Raw genomic sequence first — 21,829 nt, forward strand, 5'->3', positions numbered from 1 at the left:
CAAAGCAAACTAGTTTGAAGATAAAGGATGGGTTTTACTAAAGGTGAGGAAAGCAAGAAGCATGCATCAGAAGGGAAGGGGAAGTGACTATTGAGCACTGAAGCTTATTTGTGACTTAAGGACTTGATACAAATTCTTTGTCTTTTTTAAAATTTTATTTATTTTTATGTACATTGGTGTCAATGTGAGGGTACCAGATCCCCTAGAACTGGAGTTGTAGACAGTTGTGAGCTGCCATGAGAGTGCTGGGAATTGAACCTGGGTTCTCTGGAAGCGCAGACCATTATGCTCTTAACTGCTGACCCATCTCTCCAGCCTCATAGAATTTTTTATCAAAGAAGCACTTTGGCAGGCGGGTTGTGGTGGTGCACACCTCTAATCCCAGCATAAGGGAGGCACAGTTTGAATCTTTGCAAGTTTGAGCCAGTTTGGCCTACATAATGAGTTCTAGACCAGCTAGGGCTACATATAGTAAGACCTTGTCTCAAAAAAGGAAGGAAAGAAGGAAGAAGGAGGAAGGAGGGAGGGAGGGAGGGAGGGAGGGAGGGAGGGAGGGCATTTCTAGACCAAGAAGCAGCTATACTACCAACTTACTGCAGAACCTGGTGTGAGTCACTTAATTACCTTGTACTTTGCTGTGCTAATCCCTCGAGGACCACATGAACAATAGTCCACATCCACAGGCTGACATCACAAGTTCCCTGACTCAAGCCTCCCTGTAGAGTAGACACTCCTCTCTTCCTTGCCATCATCCTGATCTAAGATGATCACTTCCCAGTAGAATGAGAATGTTCTGAAAGCAGCAGCCTGTCTGCCCTGGCCTCTCAGTGCTTCCGTGTGTGTGTGTGTGTGTGTGTGTGTGTGTGTGTGTGTGTGTATGTGTGTGTGTTTGTGTGTGTGTGTGTTAGTGTGATGGCCACAGCTGGAGGCTCAGAAATGTAAGCGGATACTGATGTAGAATACGGCCCATCCCCTGCTTGCCTCCGTTGCCTTTCCCAGAGCCTGGTCACTTGTGTTTCTCAGCCGACAAAAAGTGCTCCCTGACTTTCTGCTGTGACAGTTAAAGGTGAAACAAAGGTGAACTGGAGGGATTCCAGCCCTGTCACCCTGACACAAACGTAAGCCCGAGTATCACAGGGGGAGGAGGGAAATGTTGTCCCTCTCTCTAGGGTGATAGATGGTCAGAGGCGCAGCTTGTGGTGCTGTGCACTGTGGGGCTTGGGGGAGCACAAACGTGCAGACTTCAGGTCTCTGCCTCTCTGTTCTGCTTGGTGTGGTCTCATTGCTATTGATTGATGTTCGTGCTAGCTAATGCAGGCAGCATGGCTGGCGGCTTGGGGTTCCCTGATAGGATTATCTACAAGATGGAATTTGAAGAACTCAGCAGCCATTTCAGGAGATTGTGCTGAAACTTATTTGCTGCTGAAATTTTCTTCATTCCCAAGAGCCTAATTTTATCCAAAAAGAAAAAAATCAGTTTCAGAAAACCATAAAAAATTAATTTCAATTGTTCATGCTAGCTTTATACCCCATCACTCAAATTCAGTCAGAGATGAGGAGGATGGAAGGGAGGGCTGGAAAAGGTGATCATTTTTAAATCAGTTCGGCTTGATTTTTCATAATGCCTTTCGCATTCACTGGGTAAGATATTAAGTTCTTTTTCTTTTTCATTTGGGCATGTATTTAGCTTTGTGACAGGATTCTACTATGTAACCCAAACTGACCTAAAATTTCTCAGCCTCCTGCCTCAGCTTTCAGAGTGCTGGAATTACAGGCATGTGCCACCACACCTGGCTTTCCATTACTTTCTTTTTTTTCTTTTCTTTTTTTTCTTCTTATTCTTTTCCTTTTTCGAGACAGGATTTCTCTGTAGTTTTGGAGCCTATCCTGGAACTAGCTCTAGTAGACCAGACTGGCCTCGAACTCACAGAGATCCACCTGTCTATGCCTCCCGAGTGCTGGAATTAAAGACGTACACCACTGCCGTCCAGCCCTCTGTTACTTTTTAATTGAGTTCTGGTTGCAGTGGATTCTGGATATGAATGTTTCATGATGACTTTCTCCTTAAGATAAGTACCCAGCAAATTTCCATTCATTAACTCCTTCCTTCTAAGGCAGATGGGCAAGGGTGGCAGTTCTGGAGTGTTGTAACAGTAAAGATTCCAGAAAGGGGAACTAGAGAGATGGCTCAGCATTTAAGAACACTGGCTGCTCTTCCAGATGACCTGGTTCAATTCCCAGCACCCACATGGCTGCTCACAACTGTCTGTAACTCCATTTGCAGGGGATCCTACACTCTTGCACAAACATGCAGGCCAAACACCAATGCTCATAAAATTAAAAAGAAAGAAAGACACCTAAAAGGAGTTTGTAAGATGTGATGTACTTACCAAAACTGAATTGTGACCAAGTAGCTAGTGCCAAGATTTGATCTTGTACGCAGTGCTGTGGGATAGTTAGTGACCATGTATCTCTGGGTGGTTAGCTCTCAGGCTCCTTCCCGTCCATCAGCACTGCTGACTCTGCTCGGGGCTAGATGAAAGAGTGCCTGCCACCTCCTGAACTGCAGAGCCTCTCAGACATTGGGTAGCGCTGGGTCTGGAACAGAGCCTCTCAGACCACATTCACACTTAGTTTGCTATGGCAACTACTATACATGTCTAAAAGAAAACGAATATGTTGACTACTTTTACTTAGAAAAACATCTACAAACGTCTGTGTATTTTCCCCAGCTGGAGCCGAGCGTATGCCTGTAGTTGAGCCGACTGCTACTTGAAATAAGCATGCTGCTAAGAGACTGAGGCAGATGGTATTTTTACCACTTCAGGCAAAACATGGCACCTATGGTTCGACTTTCTACAATTTTAATTTTTTAACATTTTCAAGATGGCTTGTTTAAATATCTCCATCACGGAGACACAGACTTGTTCCCGATTTCTTTTAAATCATTGCTTTAGCTATACAGACTTTGGCAAAACTCACTTGATCAAAACCAGACATTGAAGCACTCTGGAGTTTGCCTTCTGTTCATTCTTTGCCGAGTGCCCAAGAGTGTGCCTTAAATGGCCCTTGACATTCATGCTAATTCAGAAATAAAGACTGGTTGGGATGGTTCCTGTTACACACATCTCTGCTTTATTATGCATTTCTTAGCATTTGGCCTGTGACTCAATACAAAAGTGGGTTTCTTTTCACTTTTTGAAAAGGTTTCTGGTTTTATTCTTTGTTTCTGAGAGGTATGTGTGAGAGCAGGTGTGTGTGTGCTGCATACCTACATGGAACTCAAAGAAATGAGCTCTCTCCTCCTTTGGTAGGACCTAGAGATTGAGTTCAGGTTGTCAGGATGGCATTTTATCCACTGAGCCGGCTCACTGACCCTGTTTGTTGTTGTTGTTTTGGGTTTTTAAGTTGATTTATTTTATTTTATGTGTATTATCTTTTACCTGCATGCATGTTTATGCACCACATGGGTGGGTGCTTACTACCCATGGAAGCCAGAAGAGAGTATCAGATATCCTGGCACTGAATTACAGGAGGTTTAAGCCACCCAAAGTGGATGCTGAGAACAGAGCTCAGGTCCTGGGGAAGAGCAGAATATATTCTTAACTCTGGAGAGTGTTGCGGGAGCTCCTTCCGCTTCTTCAGCCAATAGCCGCTGAGATACCAGCCCATTGGGGCGTGGTCTCTCTTTTTAAAAGTGTGGCCGCTTCCCTCCACTGGTGCTCTGGCTTCCAGCTCTGCTTCCAGCGACTAGGCTCCCTTCCTGATTGCGCAGAGGGCTGTTGGCTGGGACCGTGATCTGTAAGTTTTTCCCTTTTTTTTTTTTTTTTTTTTTTTTGGTTTTTTCGAGACAGGGTTTCTCTGCAGCTTTTTTTTAGAGCCTGTCCTGGAACTAGCTCTTGTAGACCAGGCTGGCCTCGAACTCACAGAGATCCGCCTGCCTCTGCCTCCCGAGTGCTGGGATTAAAGGCGTGCGCCACCACCGCCCGGCAAGTTTTTCCCTTTTAAATAAATAACCATTCTATTAATCATAATTCCAAACTGGTGTGGGATTGTTTGTGATTTACACCTTCAGAAGAGCCATCTCTCCAGCCCCCTAACGTCCTCTTTAGAAATTTACTCTAAACACAGAACAGCTCACGGGTACACACTGGGCAAATAATTCTTTAGGCATCCAGTTCCCTATCAAGTGGAAGAAACAGAGAGACCCTTGGGCTGGCAGCCTGAGTTCCTGCTGTCTCCCAGGGCTGGTCGTGATTCCAGGACAGCAGGTTCCAGCTGTCCCGCCAGGCCTCACTGGAAGCAGTGCCTGGTCGCTGCTGCTCTCCTTTGCCCTCTTAACCTCCACAAGTCCTTGTAAGCCTTATGTATTTGCATAAAGCACACAGTAAATTCTCTTCCCATCATCAAAGATGTCCGCTCACATTTGCATTCACATGATCACATCATCACTTCCTTTGGGAAGAAAAAGAATATTTCCTCTTTCTTCATGACTATCCCCTCCCAAGACTTGCCCTGCTAGCTAGCCATTTCTTTTTATTGTTCATAAATGCTTCAGCCGTGTTATAAAGTGGATCCCAAATCCTTTTGGGGCTGGGGGTAATTGAGTAGTGAAAAATATTAAGTACTACTGCTCCTTCTTTATACACACAGCCAGGCTTATTTATTCGTGTGTCTATTTGCTTATTTCTGATGGACAGTTTCTGTGGCATGCTTAACCGCAGCCCCAGATAGCTGGCCCCGGGAAGTTTTCATGTTGGCACAATTAGACACCAGATGTTGCTGTTTTCTCCTCCCTGTCCCCTTTCCTTAGGCAGATGCTGCTTCTTCTGTCCTGGGACTTTGTATCATCATCAGGGCAGGCACGGAGTCTCTCATTTCCTCCAGGCTCCTAAAGATGTTTTACCATTAGTGTGCCTGTTTCAGTTAGTGATAATTATGGAGGCCGCCTGCCTAGCTGCATTGACCTTTTCTGTCCTGTCTTGCTCCTGAAGGACTTGCAGTGCAGGAGATAAGATGTTTATAGCAGACTTTAAAGGGGAAAATTCCAAGTGAAAAACCATATGACATGGTTCTAACTGTGTAAAATGTTCTATGCTTAATAAAGACTGGAAACTAGCATGTCACGATATATGAGTAAAGGCATGTTTTAGAGAAGAAATACATTGTATGTTTTAAAGATTTTCATTTTATAATTATAGGTTCTGATCTGAATTGGATTTTTTTTTCTTTTAAGATTATGGCCTAGGGCTGGAGAGATGGCTCATAGGTTAAGAGCACTTATTGCCCTTCCAGCGCTCCTGAGTTCAATTTCCAGTAACCACATGGTGGCTCACAACCTTCTGTAGTGAGATCTGGTGCCCTCTTCTGGTGTGTAGGCATATATACATGCAGAATACTGTATACATAATAAATAAATAAATCTTTAAAAGAAAAAAGAAAAGAAAGAAAGAAATATTATGTCCTAAACTGGTGAGAATTGAAGATAAAGTATCAGAAGTCTTGGTTCTTGTGAAGTGGTCAGAATTTAAATCTAAGCTTCTAGGGAATTACTGATGTCTGTGGCAACAGGCTGAAACCTCATTTGGGGACAGAACTTGTTTGTGAGTGTTTGACTCTGGTGTATTCACATGCACACATGTGCGTGCGTGCGTGCGTGCGTGCGTGCGTGTGTGTGTGTGTGTGTCTGTGCATATATGAGTGCCGAAGCTGTTAGATTCCCTGGAGCTGAAGTTATAGGCAGTTCTGAGCCACCTGACATGGGTGCTGGTAATGAAACTCAGGTCCTCTGCGAAAGCAGTACATGTTCTTAGCGACTGAGCCAGCTGCCGTCTCCTACTTGACCAGTTTCTGTCCATAGCTTTTGTATGGAGCCTAGCTTGTTCTTCCAGAGGACCCACATTCAATTCCCAGCAGCTACAACACGACTCATAGCTGTCCGTAACTCTAATTTCAGGAGATCTAAGGCCCTCAGGCAACAGGAACAAACATGGTGCACAGATATACTTGCAGACACAACACCCATACACATAAAATAAAATATAAAATATTTTAAAATAAAGTTTTTAAGAAAATATTGTACCATATGAAACATTTTGTCAAAAAAAGTTTTTTTCAGAGCTAGGCAAAGGGGTGCACATCTCAAATTCAGTGCTCGGGAAGTAGACACTGAGCACAGTGGTACACACATCTGTAGTTCAGGAAGTGGACACTGAGCACAGTGGTACACACATCTGTAGTTCAGGAAGTAGACACTGAGCACAGTGGTACACATCTGTAGTTCAGGAAGTGGACATTGAGCACAGTGGTACACACATCTGTAGTTCAGGAAGTAGAGTAGGATGGGGAATTCATCGCCAGCCTAAGATACATACATACATACATATATATATATATATATATATATATATATTCCTTTTCAGTGCCCAGGGTATTGCCCTCCTTTGAGCTTGTACTCTGGCGGTGGGGGTAGGAGGATCTTCACTTTCAAGCCATCTTTAGCTCCACATAACTTAGCCTGAGCTACATAGCAGTACCCTGTCTCAAAAAAAATAAATAAATAAAACCTTTTCTAATCACACAGGAAGTAACCAGTCTCCCCACACAGGGTTGTCTCTTACCATGAGCTCTCTCTAGACTTAACTTCCTTACTCTGAGTGCACTGTGTCATACTCCCCGGTGACTATCATCTTGCTTTGGTGATGTAGTCCTCTAATTTCTTAATGTTATTTTTAAATTAGATTCTTGTTCCCTGGATATTAGCAATCCTACACACCTCAATGATATCAATAGATTCAGTGATTATTATATCTATTCCTTTGTGGATCATGAATAAAATTATTAAATGATTTCATGGTAAGCCTCTTTTATGACATTATAACATTATGAAGTATGTCTTCTCAGTAATTAGCCCAACTTCTGTTGATATTGTTTGAATATGGGCAGCTGTAAATTGCTCTTATTTTTTCCTCAAATATTCCTTGCTGTTGATATTTACTTTATAATGTTTTACATAAAATGTTAAATAGCTCACAGTGATAATAGTTAGTGGAACATTCCATCCTATTCTATTTTGGTTTTTGAGACAAGTTTCTCTCTGTAGCCCTGACTGTACTGGAACTCACTCTGTAGACCAGGCTGGCCATACTTTTGATCCTCCTGTGCCCTCCCCCAGCAAATTCTACCAGTGTGCACTAGCACAACCAGCCCAGCCCATTCTTAAATTCACTGTTTTGTTTGAGCTGTTTCTCCAACCGCTTGAGTGTTTTGCCTGCATGTTTGTCTGTGTGCCACATGCATGCAAGCCCTCAGGCCAAAAGAAGAAGGCATTAGATCCTCTGGAACTGGAGTTACAGATGATTGTTAGCTGCCGTGTGAGTGCCAGGAACTGAACCAGGGTCCTCTGCAAGAGCAGCAAGTGCTTTTAACTTCTAGGACATCTTTCTGGCTCCTGGCATTCATATTTTAGTACTTAACATTTATCTTAAGGCTACAGCAGATATTATGGTTGAAGACCAATTCTTGGTTGCTATCATGAATAGTGTATGTGTGTTCATTACTGTACTTTGAAGACTTATCACCTCACGCACGGTAGCTTCCTAATAAGTATTTGTTGAATGAATTAATGAATAATTCCAGATGCTCTTCTGTTTGCACATATCTCCTTTTCTAGTTCATAAGACTCCACTGTTCCTCTTATCTTCCTCAAGTGTGGAGAGAGAGAGAGGAGAGAGATAGAGAGAGAGAGAGAGAGAGAGAGAGAGAGAGAGAGAGAGAGAGAGAGAGAGATTGGCTGACTGACTGACTGACTCATATATAGATGTTAATATACATGAGGCAGGCGAATCTCTGAGAGTTTCAGGACAGCTAGGGCTGTTACACAGAGAAACCCCATCTCAAAAAAACAAATAAACAAAATGAATAAATTTCCATATGGCTTTTCAAGCATCCTTAGTATTACTTGACTCTCCCTCCACCCCCTCCTCTGCCATACCCCCTCTTTCTCCCCACTTAAATGCTCCTCCTGGTTATTTCTGCTGTTCTTCATATCACCGTCTGTGTGTGCTGTCCCCTTCCTTAAGATCTCGTGATGTGTATGCTTAAGCAAATAGTTATGTCTTCACTTCCTTGTACTTCTTAGGTTGAAACAACGCTCTAGCTAGAGAGATCTTTAGACTGGTGGTCTGGAAAGCTACAGTAAGGCTGCCCTGCAGGCTGATGCTGTGGTGAGTGTGCTGCTCTGTGGGGTAGCTGCATTCAATTATTTCTCCCAGTTTGTGGTGCTAGAAACCACCTGTGCACAGGGAGCGCCTGTGTCTTTATGTAGAGAGTAGAGCCTTCTGACCCCTAGGAGAGCCCGTTTGGGCCATTAAAGTGGGTTTGAAGTCGATATAAAGGGAGTGTTCTTTCCTCATCTTAAAAAAACAGTGGAGAGAAATGGATTTTCTGAAATTTGAGAGAAAAGAGAGGCACTTCTTTGTAGCTTTGAAACATGGCTTTAGTAAGTCAGAAGTCTTTGTTATTGTCAAACTCATACAGTCTGATTTTCTACAGAATTAGGATTTTTGAGATGTCAAGCTGTCTGGTCCCTGAGAAAGCTATAATCCGTTTGATTGATATATCTGAAACCATTCCCCCAGTGCTTTCTGCCCAGCTCCTGCAAGCACACTAAGCCACCCCATTTACATCAGACAGAGTATTGATCATTGGTTATGTGCTTAGCCATCTATTCTGTATAACAAGGGGACTGGGTACCCTCCGTTTTCAAGCAGAATTACTGAAGTAACAGTAGAGCTTGCAGGATCTGCAAACACAGCTGGAGGTGTGAATGCCAAGTAGACTGGGCTACGTAGATCCTAGCCCTGCCCCTGCAACCCTTGGCTACTTAGCTCAGAGGTCTTGACTGCTCATGACATCATAAAGCCAGGCTCATCACAAAGGCTGCCTAGCGCACAGCTCAATGGCACCCTCTGAGGAAGGGCTCCCTGCCTTAGTCCTAAAACAAGTATGTGGACCTGTATTATTGGTTCATTCTTGACACAATTTGTGTGCACCTGTTTAGGAACAACTTGCAGCCTTTCTGTGTTCTCCACACACACACCATAGTGCACATAGTTTGCTGTATGCCTGACTGAACACACTATGTGTCCCCCTAGTTATGTTACAGTCAGCTGACCCTACAGTGTCTATGCTTTCTGCCATAGCCCTCTTTGGGTTCTGCCAACAGACTACAAAAGTTGTAAAGCAGGCTTTTCTCTTGGAGGTCTGAGAATAACTATGCATTACTCTCTGGTGTAACACAGTTCCATTCTTAGAAATGGTGTTGCCTGATAAAGGGACTTATGTTTGTTGAGCCAGTGTAACGATTCGTGTGACTTTTAAAAAGCTAGTAAGCACAGTATAACCACTTAAGTTCTCATAGCTGGACATAGCATGTGTGCCTGTAATCCCAGCTTTGGGGAGGCTGAAGCAGGAGGATCATGAACGCTAGGCTAGGCTCCTGAGCTCTATACTGAGAACCTGCCCCCACCACCAAAACAATTCTTAGCACCATCCCATTAAGGGAAACAAGTGTCCAAATCAACAATATACCCATAATGCTCTTCCATAGAATCCCTACATGTGGGCAGACAAGATAGCTCAGCAGGTAAACCTCGCGTGCCTCACAAGCCTGACACCTAAGTTCAATCCCCAAAACCCATGGAAAGGTGACCAGAGAGAACAAATGGCACAGAGTTGTTCTCTGACTTCCACATGTGAGTCATGGCACATGTGTGTGTGTGTGTGTGCGCGCGCGCGTGCACACACACACACACACACGCCTTATACGGAAGGAACTGTGAGTCCAGCCTGCAAGTTTGATTATACCTCCATGTTCCAGACAGTGACATCCTTACTCCATTGCCCATATGACACGGGAGATATGGTGAGGCTCACATTTCTGTCGTTATCTTTATTCTTATTCTTTTTCTGTTGTTGTGAGTGCTTTCTAGTGAAGTTATGCCCATCAGGATGCATGCTAGGTGGCTACCAAGCTGGGGTAACAAGGATGGTTATAGTGGCAGCACGGGGCTAATAGTCCCCCAGGTTTGAGTACTCATATACTAAAGTCAATAACAGTTTGGGACATGAGTAAGCTCTACAACAACAAAAAGAAATTAATAAGCCAGATAAACTCAAGTAAAATCCTAGAAATTCAAAATCACTCACATACTTTATGTGTTCCTCAAATACCCCCAGCACTGTGTGATCCCTACATGGTAGGTTCTTGTCCCAAGGTGTTCCTTTTAATTAAATACCCAGGATAGTGTTTGTCATGAGATTACAATTCAAAATATATAGTAATTCATAAAGAACTACTCTACAGGCAGGAGTGGCTGCTGCGGTCTGCACCTGTGTCGCGTTTGTTGCTTGTTGAATTTTTATTACAGAATTTACTAAAAATCTCCATGGGACCCAGTTAGGCTTTCTGAAATTCAATGTATAGAATTAAGTTCCTATTTTGGAATATGATACTAATATTAAAAATTAACTTTGAATCAGAATATGGATAAATCTTTGATTATTTACAAATCATAAATTTTCCTTTGGAAGACATGACAACCAAGAAACAATGGCTGTTTCTCCTTTGGAGCTAACCCTAAATTTAATATAATTCTGTCTTACTAACCTCAAATGCCTAGCCTACAAAATTTTGTTGATCATTTATAAATTAAGAATTAAACTAATTTTGTACCATTTAATTACATTCTAAAGTCAGGTTTGTCTGCTCAGACCCTGAATTACACAAACTGATCTCTGCCTCTGCCTTTTATTGGTGCTGTGTTGTTTTGGGTTTTGATTTTTTAGTCACATGAACACAGATTTACTAAGGAAAAGTGAGGAAGAGCTCCCAAGAGTGGGAGGGTCCAGAGGAGGAATCTCCTGTCTCTGTTTCTTGAAGCACCAAGAGTCTCTTTGCCTGAACTTTGTATCAGTAAAGATTACTACACACCTAAACCATATACACATATATTTTATGTGTATATGCACACAGAGTTTAAGTCTGCTTATATGTTTGGTAGAGTATATCTCTTCAAGTATGATCATTTGTATTGTATGTGTTGCTGGGTTACATTGCTCTCTTTGCTGAGGTCAGCCTGAGCTACTTAGTAAGTTCCAGGTTATCCTGGGCTACAGAGTGAGATTCTGTCACGATAAAACAAAAGTAAATGAAAACATTAACACGATCTGTGAATTTGTTTTCAAACATAAGCCTGTTTCCAGTTCACTAGCAATCAGGGCCTTAGACTACTCCAGAGACCTGCATGAGCCCATGTGGAATCACTTTGACTGTTCACACTTATATAGCTAGGCGAATCATGAGCATGCGTGACCCCATGCTCTTCTTCTCTAAACTTTGCCAGTTTAAATTATCTCAGGAGTTCTCATTAATTGTGCGTGCTGTGCCGTACTCTTCCTCAAGTCCAGCTGAGGAAGCTGGGCTCAGAGAGGCTGCTCTACAAGAGCCCCAGCCTTGTCTCAGCTCTGAGCTCACTGCCCCCATTGCTTTTCTTGTTTGTGTGAATGTGGGAGAGAGGACAACCTCAGGCCTTGTTCCTCACCTTTCACCTTGTTTGAAGCAGGGTCTCCATAGTGATTTTGTTTGTGTTTGTTTGGGGTGTAAACACCAGGCTAGTTGGCTAGCAATCATTCAGGGATTATCTGTGCCCTCAGGAGAACTCAGATTACAGGGACTCACACGTCTGACTTCTGGAGATTCAAACTCATAGCAAGTGCTTTAACCCAGTGAGCTCCCCTCCCAGGCCTGTTGTCTGTGATTATGAGACACATCAAAAGTGACTTGACCCTGGAGTGTTGAGCTAGTTGAGCTTACAGTGTTTCCCATTAGATGTAACAAAGATTCTTGTGTGGCTTCACCTGTACCTAAGATGCCACCATCTCTAGGAATAGTGGCATTTTGTCCCAGAGTCCCTGTCTCCCTTTATGCCCATCTCAGTGGGCTTTGGGTCACAGAACTCATTAAGGAAATGGAGATCAGCATATCCAATATCATGTGTTTCCATGATAGTGTATAGGACTATTTAATTCACAAACTATAGATGGGCTTGTTAAAATGTGAGTATGGTACGTATTACTCCATATTTTTTACATTATAAGAGTTTAATTGGCTCTTTTAAAAAATAAGTTTATTTATTTTACTCACTGTATTTTACACAGGGTCTCCCTAAGTTGCCCAGACTTCTGACCTTTCGTGTGGGGTAGAGTGGGCATGGTCACAGCCTGCAAGAGTTGGCTGTCTCCTTTTACTGTCTGGGTCTCCTCCAACCATGCGGGCCCATCAGTGGAACTCGGGTGAGCAGGCGTGGCAGCAAGTGCCATTACCTACTAACACAACCACCAACCAATCTTGACTCATGTAGCACAAGTTGACCTTGGATTTACAATCCTCCTGTTCCCCCAGTAGCTAGTATTAGAGGCCACTCTGTAAGACCCAGTTTTGATTTGTTTGTTTTGAAATAGAGTGATAGTTTGAATGAGAATGTTCTCATAGGCTGGTGGCCGTCTGAACACTTGGTCCTCAGTTGATGACGCAGCATTGTTGGAGGATTCATACTCCGGGAGGTGGACTTGAGAGTCCGTAAGCTGCCCCACTTCAGTTTGCTCTCTCAACTTCATGCTGTGTCTGCTGATGTGGATGCCCCCTCTGGATCTGCAAGCTAAAACATCCTTCCTATTACAAGTTCCACAAGAAAAGTAATGAATACAAGGGTCTTGCTACATTAATTTTAGTGTTTGTATTATTTGAGAATGTCCTTATTGACATGGTTGCCTTGCCTCAGGCCCCAGTGGCTGACGTTAAAGTATGCACTACCATGCCTCGCTGAAACAGTTTTGAAACTTAACTTTCAAAGACCATCCACACCTGTACTTTGGACATGGCCATCTGGTAGTTCTTACAAAACGTGCATTTGCCTTTTATATCTACAGCATGGTCTTGGCTTAGATAAAGAATGTAGTTTTCAGAGATTCTGAGAGTTTCTGTGACTCCCTGCCAAATGAAAGCTTTTGCTTTTACAATTATTTAAAGCCAGATGCACAGCTATGCCATTAGCACTACGAAACATTTCATTGACTAACAATGGTTTGTCGTCCAGCATGTCAGAAGCGTTCCAATCTAGATGCTGTCCATTTGTAAGCTATCTCTCTGGCAGTGCGACATATGAAAATTAAATTTCAATATGCATCCCCTCTTCATCTTCATTTAAGTAGCTCCTAGAAATGTGGTAAAGGAGAGAAAGCCAGTGCTGCATCCTGGCAGCAGGGCACCAGAGATATCTTTCATCTGCAATATGACTGCACTAGAAACCATTTTCTAGTAAGTTTTACATATATGTTCAAATCGTATGGTCATATTCTTTACCAAACCCTGACTTACCCATGAAGGATAAGTTTCTGGAATCTAAACTTTAAAATCGCTGCTATTCTAAAGCTAAGAATCAAATGGGCTCTCCCCCCCCCCCAAAAAAAAGAGGCACTCAGTGCTTAAAGAGGCTTGCTGTGTAAACCTGACAATCAGAGTTTGATCCTCAACCCACATAAAGATGGATGAACAGAACCAAGCCAAGAGTTTCCTTCTGCCCTTCATATGTGCACCATGGCACATGAGCCTACACACATATCACACACACACACACACACACACACACAATAATGATAAGTTTAAAATAAGCAAAAGAAGGATTGTGCGCTGAAGGTGTATCTCAATCGGAAGAGTACTTACCTAGCCTGCTAAAACTCAGTCCCCCAGAAAGATGGTTCAGCAGTTAAGTGCACTGGCTGCTCTTCCAGAGGACATGGGTCACAACTAGCTGCAAGGGATCAGACACCCTTCTCTGGCCTCTGAGGGCACCAAGCATGCTGTGGTACACAGCCATACAAACAGTCAGAACACCCACATACAGAAAAGGTAAAATCTAAACGCACAAGGTGTAGTGGTGCATGCCTGCAGTCTCGGCACTCGGGAGGTAGAGGCAGAACCAAGGAGCTCAGGGTCATTCTCAACTACTTTAAAGATTTCCTTCTGTTTCAAAAATATTTTTTTATTCATCTATTTATTTTACCTCACAGCTGAAGCCTCCCCCAGCCCCACCCCCAGCTCCCCCCATTTTCCCCCTCCTACCCCGACATCCTCTCCTCTTCTGTCACCATCCAGGAAAAGGCAGGTCTCCTATAAGTATCAACTAAACATGGCCTATAAAGTTGCAGTAAGACTAAGCACCTCCCCATGTGTTAAAACTGGGCAAGATAACCCAGTGTGAGAAGTAGGGTCCCAAAAACCAATAAAAGAGTCAGAGATGGCCCCTGTACCCGCTGTTAGGAGTCCCATAAGAGGACCAACCTACACAACTGTAACATATATACAGAGTGCCTAGGTAGGTCTCATTCACGCTCCCTGGTTGTCAATACAAACACCACCTAATGTTAAAAAAAAAAATTTAACAGGACTTCATGCTCACTCCCACATTGAGGCATCCCACGTGACACTGGGGTACAGAGCAAAAGGAGCAGCCCGGGTGACCGGAGCAGTGCCTGGGGTGCAAGTCCTAATTTGCTCTTGGTCTTGAGTGGCTTATTTATTGACTTGTCCATGTGGGCGCTGCATCCTCTTGCTGTCCCTCCTGCTCTTGCACTGCCATGGAATCACTGCCCATCACTGTGAAGTGTGGCTCGATCTTGATTTGTAGTTTCTCATTAAATAGGTCACTCTACTCCCAACTCAGGACCAGGGCAGGTAGCGGTGTCACTCAGTGGGAAGGTTTGATATTCTCAAGGGCTTGGGTTCTGCTCCAAAAAGACCTGTGCTGGGGACACCATTACAATCACCTGTCTTCCTAGCGTTCGTGAGCCATCTGTCTAATAACCTCTGGAATCTCACCATAAACTCACTAGTCCGAGTGCCATCATGCACCTTCTCATTGACCCTACTTGAAGACACTAGTCAGTTACTCGTCACATCTTGAGATCCTTCACAGCCCTTCAGTAGGTGACAGTCACATGGACATTCTCTGCACGCAGAGCAGAGTGGATGGCCACCTGTGATGGTGCCCTGAGTGGAGACAGGGAGGGAGGAGGGGCCTCTTAAGAAAGCAAACAGAGCTGGTTCAGGAGAGGCTCACTGGATGATCCACAGTCATAGTCTGGAGTCTAACTTTCTGTTCAGGATGGGAGTGTGGGTGGTTTCAGAAAGACACGGACACAGAAGCTAGACAGAAATGAATCCCAGGCTCAGAGCTTCAGCCAAGGCCTCCTTGACAACCTGGGACCTGCTGGTGGAATATACAGGTTGTCCTTTCAGCCTTCCATCCCGAGTATTTATTCAGCCTTTCCTTCCTTCCTTCCTTCTTTCCTTCCTTCCTTCCTTCCTTCCTTCCTTCCTTCCTTCCTTTCTTTCTTCTTTCCTTTCTTCCTTCCTTACTTCCTTCTTCCTCCCCTCCTTCCCTCCCTCCCTCCTTCCCTCCCTCCCTCCCTCCCTCCCTACCTCCCTTCCTCCCTCTCTTCCTTCCTCCCTCCCTCCCTTCCTTTCTTCCTTCCACAATTTTGTGTAGCCCACTCTGGCCTTGGATTTGCTATAGCTAATGATGACCTTAAATTTCTGCTCTTCCGGCTTCCCCAAGTGCTAAGGATTACAGATGTGTGTCACCATTCCCAGCTGTGGTTTTACAATTTTAAACTCATTTCATAGCTGCTCTGCTTCCTGTTTACTTCCATTAATAGGAGATTTATCATTTCACATACTAGAGAATCCTTGTTCTTCTTGTTCAGCTTACAGGCTTCAACTAATATATTTTTATTTTACTTTTTATGTATATATTATATAGAGAGAGTATTTTGCCAGCATACATGTATGTGTACCACATGTATATACCTGGTAGTGTCCGTAAAGGTCAGAAGAGGGTGTCAAGATTCCCTGGAACCGAAATCACCGATAGTTGTGAGCCACCATGTGGGTATGCTTAACCCTTAAGCCGTCCCTCCAGTTCCTACTTACTCTTTTTTTTAATAATTTATTATGATTTATTTAGCTTTATTTCATGTGCATTGGTGTGAAGTTGTTAGGTCCCCTGGAACAGGAGTTACAGGCAGTTGCGAGCTGCCATGTGGGTGCTGGGAATTGAACCCGGGTACTCTGGAAGAGCAGCCAGTGCTCTTAACCGCTGAGCCATCTCTCCAGCCCTACTCTCTTTTTTGCTTACTTTTATTTGTGTGTACATATGTAGATATGTAATTGTGTTTGTGCGCATGTGTATGCAGGTGCCCACAGAGGCCGGAAGCGGACATTGAATCCCCTGGTAGTGGAAGAGGCCCATGTGGGCTGATTGAAATGGGTGCTGGGATCCTAACTCAGATCCTCATAAACAAGTGCTCTTAACCCTGAGCATCTCCCCGGCCCCTAATTTATTGGTTGTTTGTTTGTTGAACATAAAACAGTAGGCAGAGTTTTTTTGCTTGTCTGTCCTGGAAGTCACTCTGTAGACCAGGCTGACCTCAAACTCATAGAGATCCTTCTGCCTCTGCTTCCCAAGTGCTATGATTAAAGGTGTATGCCACCACGCCCGGCTAAGGGCTTTATGTGTTTATTTTGAGATGCATTAACCTCCTCCTAAACCCATAATTGTCTTTCTTCAAGTCTCCTGGGCACTGGGACTAAATACATGGTACGTGTCACCATGACTGTCTCGGACCTTACACTCTTAAATCCTGGTTTTGTTCTCATCAACCTCCAGCCCCACTCCACACACCCATCCATCAAGTCCTATGAGAATCTTAATTTGGGCCTTAATGGCAGATTGTTTCTGAACATTTTCTGTCAGAACAAAAATGCACTAACAAGGACTAGAGAGATGCCAGCTGTTAATACAGTGTGCTGCTCTTGCAGAGGACCCGGGTGCTTTTCCAACACCGCGTCAGGCAGCTTCACAGCCACCTGTAACTCCAGTCGCAGGGGTTCTGATGCCCTCTTCTGGACTCTGTGGGTCCCTGCTCTTGTGCACATTCTAACAAACACATGTATATACATAGCTAAATAGCATACAATTAGCATACATAATTAAAAGAGGCTCTGATTCTCTTCAAAGACCTGGCCGTGCTGCACATCCCTGGTGCCTGAGCCTGAACTCTCCTCAGAGCACTCGGGCTTTACCCCTCTGTCTGTTCATGCATTAATAATTCTCATAAACTCATTAGGCATCAGTAACAAGAAAACATAATTTTTAAAGCTTGACAACAGTGTTGGTAAGATGGCTCATCAGGTAGAAGCATTTGCTACCCCGGGCCTGATGTCCTGAACCTCCCGACCCACAGTGGAAAGAGAAAACCAGCCCCTAAGTCATCATTGGAACTTCCACACAGCTGTACAAACACGCACTCACATCTCTTCTTCACAGAGAGGGGGAAAGAGGGAGCAATAATGAAAATTGTCTAAAGCCACACACAGCACAGCCTGGTGGCACACTCCAGGATTCTCGGGTGTGAGGTGTAGAATTACTGTAAAAACAAAAAAATAAATAAATCACCAAGTCAGGCCTAGTGGCTCCTACCTACAGTCTCAGCACTCAGAGGACAGAAAAAGGAGTTCAAAGCCAGCCTTGCCTACACAAATCCAGCATCAAGAAAAGGAAGGAAAAAAAAGAAAGAAAAGGGAGTGTTTAAAAAATTAAAACCTGTAGCTGTGTCCAGCTGACAGTTTTACCTTCTGTTGTACAGCTGTGGCGCTCTCCTTTGCCAGGGCCTGCAAATCAGGGAGAGCCCTGGTGCCAGCCACGCCCCACTTGGAGGCGGGGTAAGTGCTGCTGCCTGAGCACCAAGAGCCCGCCATTGTGCTGGCTTGGGGTAGGGCCTTCATCTCTGGGCCTGCTCCAACTCAGGACCTTAGACGTGCTCTCACTGCACCTATTTCCGCATTGCATTTTCTCAGCTCTGGCTCAGGCTCTGAAACTGTAATGATTCGTCGTCTGGTTTAGTTTGGGTTTTGATTTCGCACAGAGGGTCTCCCGAGTAGCCCAGCCTGGCCCACAACTCACCCTATAATTCAGTGCTGGATTATAAATGCATTCTGGCATGCTTGGCTTACCTTGTGGATTGTCACATCAAGAGAACATGCTTTTTTGTTTGTTTTTCAAGATGCTGATCACTTTTATATCCCATTATGTGGCCATTATTAAGAAAAAATTGTTCCTACTTTCTAATAAATAAGATTATCACAGCTAAGTGGGTTATCACAGCCTGTAATCCCTGTACCCAAGAATCTGAGGCAGGAGAATCACAATTTCAAGGCTAGTCTGGACTACATAGAGAAACCTTATCTCAAAAAAAAGGAAGGAAGGAAGGGAGGGAGGGAGGGAGGGAGGGAGGGAGGGAGGGAGGGAGAGAGAGAGAGAGAGAGAGAGAGAGAAAGAAAGAAAGAAAGAAAGAAAGAAAGAAAGAAAGAAAGAAAGAAAGAAAGAAAGAAAGAAAGAAAGAAAGAAAGAAAAATTCTCTGGCCAGGTGTGGTGGCTTTGCATGTAATTACAGCCCTTGAAGGCTGAGGCAGGAGGGTTGTTGCCAGGTCCAATCCATCTTGGGCCACAGAATGAGACCCTGTCAGGAAGGGAGGAAGGAAGAAAGGAAGGAAAGAGGGAGGGAGGGAGGGAGGGAGGAAGGAAGGAAGGAAGGAAGGAAGGAAGGAAGGAAGGAAGGAAGGAAGGTTGGTTCTCTGTGGGCTCTTGTCCAGATCACTTGGTATATCATCCCAGCATCTTCTCTGATAAAATGAGGGGGGAGGCGAGGATGTTTCTCATCTTTCCCTGCCATCCTTGAACTGAGTCGCCACTGTGTCCACCTCATAACCAGTCACATCCCATGCCAGGAACCCCCCTTTAATATTCTGAGGGGATTGTATGCCTGTTTTGAGACAGGGTATCACTATATAACTCTGGCTGGCCTGGAAGTTACTATGTAGACCAGACTGGCCTCAAACCCATGCAGTTCCACCTGCCTCTGCCTCCATAGTCAGTAACTTCTGTAATGTTTTTAAAGAACTTGAACCATAGCTTCCCAAAGCAGACAGGGATTCTGCTCAGACATGAGCAGCGTTTGTTGCTCAGAAGGTGTCTAAAAAATGTTAAGTAAAATGTCCTTCACCTTTCCTGCCCTGCTCTCTCTGTGCGTGTCTTTAATTGGTGCTCTAGCAGGGGACTATGGTTGACCTCTAGATTTAGTTATTTTAGTGCCCTAAAATGCTGTGTCAGAGAAATAAACAGACTGCCAGGTCACTCTTTTGTATTTGTGTATGTGTGTTGCTGTATGCCCTGTGTTGTATGTCCTGTGTTTAGAGTGGGGTTTTTTTGGTGTATGTGTGTGTATGTTGCTGTATGCCTTGTGCTGTACGCCCTGTGCCGTACGCCCTGTGCCGTACGCCCTGTGTCGTATGCCCTGTGCTGTATGCCCTGTATTGGGAATAATTTTCAAGCCTGAGAACCAAAGCTCTTTCTGCCCATAAGCTTTTGCTTTTGCCAATCAAAATATGCATGAAGCAAGAAGTAAAGAATTGGTTTTTAATTGTAAAAGTTTGCTCATTTGTTGTTACTGTGCACTTGTATGTACATGATGTGTGGACATCTGTGCCATGTGTGGACATGGAAGTCAGGGGACAACTTGGTTGTGTCAGTTCTCCTCCTACTTTTACGTCAGTCCTGAGGATTGAACTCAGGTCCCCAGGTTCATACAGCACACACCTTTACTTTCTGAAGCCATCTTACCAGCCCCCCCCCCTTTTTTAATTATTATGCTCTTCCCAGGTGTCATCTTGTACAGCTCTTTAATCCCAGCCATTTGGAAGACTGTGGCTTAAGAATCACGTGAACCTAGAAATTCTAGGCCAGCCTAGGTAATACCAAAATTCTAACTCTAAAAAAATTAGTAAAGCACAGTAACCCAAAATAAATGCCCCTTTAAGTAAAGTGCACTCAAATTAGGATAATAACTAGAGTGATCTAAGAAGTGTTTCTCAGGGTGCAACTCTGGCTCTGTGAGTGGGGCCTTGGCACCTGCCACACCTGCAGAGTGTGTGTGTGTGTGTGTGAGAGAGAGAGAGAGAGAGACAGAGAGAGACAGAGAGAGACAGAGAGACAGAGACAGAGAGATACAGAGACACACACAGAGAGAGAGAGAGAGAGAGCACTGGAGAGCTGGGATTACAGTTGTGAGCTACCACATCTAATGGCTTCTGCTTGCTCTTTTCTAAGACAGGTTCTCACCGTGTAGCCCTGGCGCTGGCCTGTAACTTGCTCTGTAGACCAGGGTGGTCCTGTTGCCTCCTGAGTGATGAAATTAAAAGCATGTGCTCACATCTGCTTTTTAAAGTTTCCTATGTGAATCTTGTGATCAGCTTCTTTAAGCTCAAATTAATGCATCTTTTCAATCAATATTTTAAAAATTTTATTATCTCTTGTGTGTTTGTGTATATATGTGGGCATATGTTCCAGGGTGTACATGTTGGGGTCAGAGGACAACTTTTGACAGTCAGTTCTGTCCTTCCCTTCCACCCATAGGTTCTGGGGAGAACTGAATTTACGTCTTTGAACATTCTGGGGAAAGTGGTCTACCAAACTAGAAGCTCTATTAGCTATCATCAAATATGCAGTTGAACCTGTTTCAGTAAAGTTCACAGGGGATTAAGAGTCTAGTTCAGTGGAATGAACAGTCGCCTTGTGTATATGAATCCCTGGGTTCAGTAGAGGAGGCAGGTGGCACATAGGCCTGTAATTCCTGCATTCAAAAGGTAGAGTCAAGGAGGTCAGAAGCCACACAGTGAGTTGGTGGCCAGACTAGACTGCATGAGACTCTGTCTCAAAAATAAAACAAAGTTCACAAAATATCCTACAACATAAAAATATTCTACAGCATAGCATGTTTTTAAATAAAAAAAAAAAAACGACACTGTCATTGGGCATAATGTCCCACGTCCACAATCTGGTACTCTGAAGACAGAGGCAAGTGTACTAGGACAAGTATAAGGCCAGCCTTGGGTACAGAGCAAGTTTCAGGACAGCCTGGCTGACTGAGGGTTTCTAGTGCTGTGATGACCAGAAACAACGTGGAGATGAAAGCGTTTATTTCTTTTTTTTTTTTTTTTTTAACAAGAGCACAAATCCACTTTTATTTATTTACTTTTCATTGATTTAAATCCGGGATGGGTACAGCATCACACGGATTCTGTGTCCAATGGCCTTTGCAGGAAGGTTGCTTCGGAATTTGGCACGGACCATGCCACTGTTTCCATGGCCCGAGTTGCCTTCCCCCAGATCCTCTGGTTTTGTTTGGTTTGCCTCCAGGTGTCTCTGTGTTGGTCTTGGCTTTATACACATAGGCGCATCTCTTGCCCAAGTAGAATTCTCTTTCATCTCGGGCATAAACGCCTTCAATTTTAAGGAGAGCCGTGTGCTCTCTCTGGTTCCGGAGACCTCGCTTATAGCCAGCAAACGTGGCCTTGCACCACAGCCTTCCAGACATACTGTCTTTTAGAAGTCCTGTTCCCAGCAGGCCTCCACAGGCGCCAAGATGGCCGAAAGAGCGAAAGGGTTTATTTCTTACAACACTCAGGACATCCTCGTCACTGAGGGAGCTCAAGGCCGGCACCTGGAAGCAGGAACTGAAGCAGAAGCTATGACAGACTGCTGTTTACTGGTTTGCTCACGTCAGCCTGCTTCTTATGCAACTCATACCACACGCTCTGGGGCAGCACCACCCCTGTGCCCACCCATGTCCGTCAAGACAGTGTCCTACAGAG

The 21,829-nt window shown here is 44.2% G+C and overlaps 1 protein-coding gene and 1 pseudogene across 1 annotated transcript in view; one reads left to right on the forward strand and one right to left on the reverse strand.

The window, feature by feature from the left end:
* The window catches only part of Pdss2 (decaprenyl diphosphate synthase subunit 2), a 239,951-nt gene that overhangs the window by 212,099 nt on the left and 6,023 nt on the right, over window positions 1-21,829 (forward strand). The window lies entirely within an intron of this gene.
* Window positions 21,184-21,588, reverse strand: LOC119821281 (annotated as a pseudogene).

The sequence above is a fragment of the Arvicola amphibius genome, chromosome 8 (assembly GCF_903992535.2).
Source record: "Arvicola amphibius chromosome 8, mArvAmp1.2, whole genome shotgun sequence".
In the NCBI taxonomy this organism is placed as follows: Eukaryota; Metazoa; Chordata; class Mammalia; order Rodentia; family Cricetidae; genus Arvicola; species Arvicola amphibius.